Source organism: Vitis riparia, chromosome 16, assembly GCF_004353265.1.
Source record: "Vitis riparia cultivar Riparia Gloire de Montpellier isolate 1030 chromosome 16, EGFV_Vit.rip_1.0, whole genome shotgun sequence".
Classification (NCBI taxonomy): Eukaryota; Viridiplantae; Streptophyta; class Magnoliopsida; order Vitales; family Vitaceae; genus Vitis; species Vitis riparia.
Genome location: NC_048446.1, coordinates 11,050,080 through 11,053,020, shown reverse-complemented (window position 1 = coordinate 11,053,020; position 2,941 = coordinate 11,050,080). Strand labels below are relative to the sequence as shown.

General features: G+C 28.9%; 1 non-coding gene across 1 annotated transcript; it reads right to left on the bottom strand.

Annotated features, from left to right (window-relative positions):
• Positions 1 to 2,751: 2,751 nt before the first annotated feature.
• On the bottom strand, positions 2,752 to 2,824 carry TRNAF-GAA. The gene has a single exon. It is a non-coding gene; the product is annotated as a tRNA-Phe (tRNA).
• Positions 2,825 to 2,941: the final 117 nt, after the last annotated feature.

The following is a 2,941-nucleotide window of genomic DNA, read 5'->3' as shown; positions in this document are numbered from 1 at the left end:
AACTTACGACAAGCTCCACGTGTCATCAATTCGTGCTCAGCCAACAAGATTACAAAGTGAGCTCATGCAAAAACAAAAATAGCACAAATATAAATATATAGAGATGTACAAAATCTCAAAGAAATATTCAAACCCAAATTCCAATTTCAAATTAATCTCATAAATTTCGCCAATTAAAATAAGCCCAAATTACTATAGGTCTTAACCTAGAGCATCCAAATTAATAACAAAAAATACAAACACAATCAACCAAACCTAAAATTGGATAAATTAAAATAAATTTTACTAGGTTTAAATTTAATATTTCATAATCTAAGCCTAATTTAATATACACCAGAATTGTCCCATGTCTAAATTAAATAATTTAAATTGGCCAAGCTCATATCAAATATTCAAATAATCCAACAAATCTCACTCATATTATGAGCCCCAAAATTCACATCAATTAACAAGCCCACATAAAAAAATATATATATGGTCAAAGGAAATAATATTTCAAACTCAATCTAATAAGCCCAAACAAATAACAAATTAACAATAAGCCCAAATCCAAAAAAACAATATGCAATTGATATAATCAAAATATCCCAAATTAATCACTAAATATAATGTAACCATAAAACCGAATTAACGAATTTCAAATTAATCCATCAACAATAAATTAACCCAAATTTCATATTAATTAACAAAACCCAAACATAAGACCCACAAACAAACATAAATACACAAACCCATAACAATAATAATAATAATAATAACCTACGGTCGAAAAAATGGGTGGAAAGGGAAATAAAATAAAAATGGAAGAGAGGAGATAGGAAGATGGGTCGACTGTTGGCCGTGGGAAGAAGAAGAGGAATGGAGGAAGAAAAAAATGGGGCGGTTTTGTGTGTGGGAGTTGGGAAGGAAAAATGGAGAAAAAAAAAAGGAAAAAATAAAAATGGGCGCCGGCGTTTGTGGGAGCTCGGAGGTGTGGTGTTGGGAGAATAGAAATGGATGGAGGAAAAAAAGAAAGAAAGAAAAAAAAAATGTGAAAGAGAAGATAGGGGAGTCAACCACTGCCTTGGAAGTGGGAGTTGGGGGAAAACCAGAAAAGGAAAAAGAATGGGGAAGAAGATGTGAGGGTGGGGTGCCGGCCATGTGGGAAAAAGAGAGAGTGAATGGAGGAGAAGAAGAATGGAGGGGTGGTGACAAATAAAGGGTGGAAAAAAAATCGCAGAGAGGAAGAGGGATAGAGATGGAAGCGGAAAGGAAAAAAGGGGGGTGGGTGGGCTGTCTTGGGAAAATGGGGGGGAAATTTTCAAAAAGCAAGCGGGAGAAAGTGGAGGGGCATGGGAAGAGTGTTGTAGGGACAAAAGAAAAGAAAAAAAAATTGGAAAAGCTTTGGGGTCATCGTCCACCTTGCCAAAACAATGACGAAGAGTGGAGATGGAAGAAGAACAGAGAGGGAAGTGAAAAAAAAATTGAGGGAAAAATAATGAATGAAAATAGGGAATGTCACATGGGCGGTATGGGTGAGAGAGAGAGAGAGAGTGGGTGGTGGGGAATGGAAGAGAGAGGAGAGAGAAAATAATAATAAATAAATAAATAAAAATGATAAAAAATATAATATAATATAATAATAAATAAAAATAAAAATAAAATAATTTACAAAATAATAAAACTAAGAATTAAATGGTGAGTGGACCAAAAAAACATATATAATTGTGAATTTAAAATTGGGCTTAAAATTAATATAAAAATAAAATTTTGACAAATTTTGGGGTCTACAATTTATTATTGAAGTATCAATCAAAAATCGGCATTTGTTATGAAAAACAATTATCAATGTTAAAAATAACACTATATTGCTATTTATTATTGGAGACGCTTTAAATAATTTTTATTTTATTTTTTAATTTTTTATATTTTTATGAAAAATTAAATAAGAGAACTAATGATAGGCACGAGTGATTATTTGTATATTAAATGTTTCAATTTGTGAAATTATGTCATAAAGAAACATTTCATTATATAAACATTTAATATGACAATATTATGTACAAGTGCTAACTTGTTAATGTAAAAATTAATAGTTTTTAAAAACAAACATCATAAAACACGATCAAATGACTCGTAGTTTAACAATTTTTTGGAAAATAGTTGTAGAAAAAAAAATTATAACAATTTTATTTTTAAAAAATTCTTACTTAATTTTTTAGAACAAAATTTTATTTAAAAACTCAAATATAAAAATAAAAATTTCTTTATTAATCTTCATTTTTATATAATATAAAAGTTTTTAAAGTATTATTTATAATTTAATTCTTTTATAATACTTTATAAAAAAAATTAGAAAAAACTTTAAATTTATTTTAAAAAACATACTTTTAAAATCATATTTAGTCAACAAATTGTCCACGTGTTTTTTAGGTTATAAAACTTTTTTCTATTTTAGAAAACCAAAAATCATTTTCAACAATGGTTTCCAAATTGGTACTATGATTTCTTTCATATTTTTTCTTTTTCTTTCCTTAATGTTTTTCATTGTTAGATGGAACATTAATCTTATTGAGTATTTAAATCAGAAAAATAAATTCATGAATTTAGGTTAAAAAAAAAAAAATTTCTATCATTTCAAAAGAGTTCAAAAAATATGCACCAAATATTATCTAGTGTGAAAAAAATGAAAAAAACAAATTGGTGATGGGCCTCATAGAAAATAGAGAAGTAAAAGGGTAAATAATGTAAATTCGTTAAAAAAGGTAAGATTGCGGTGAGCGTGGATCGAACACGCGACCTTCAGATCTTCAGTCTGACGCTCTCCCAACTGAGCTATCCCCGCTACTGTGGTGATGATTATACTTTATTTATATAATATTTTAATTAAAAATAAAAATGGAATATCTCCCGCCTTTGAGACATTCATTTCAAAAGCCCTCCAAAATCCCCAACTCCCGCT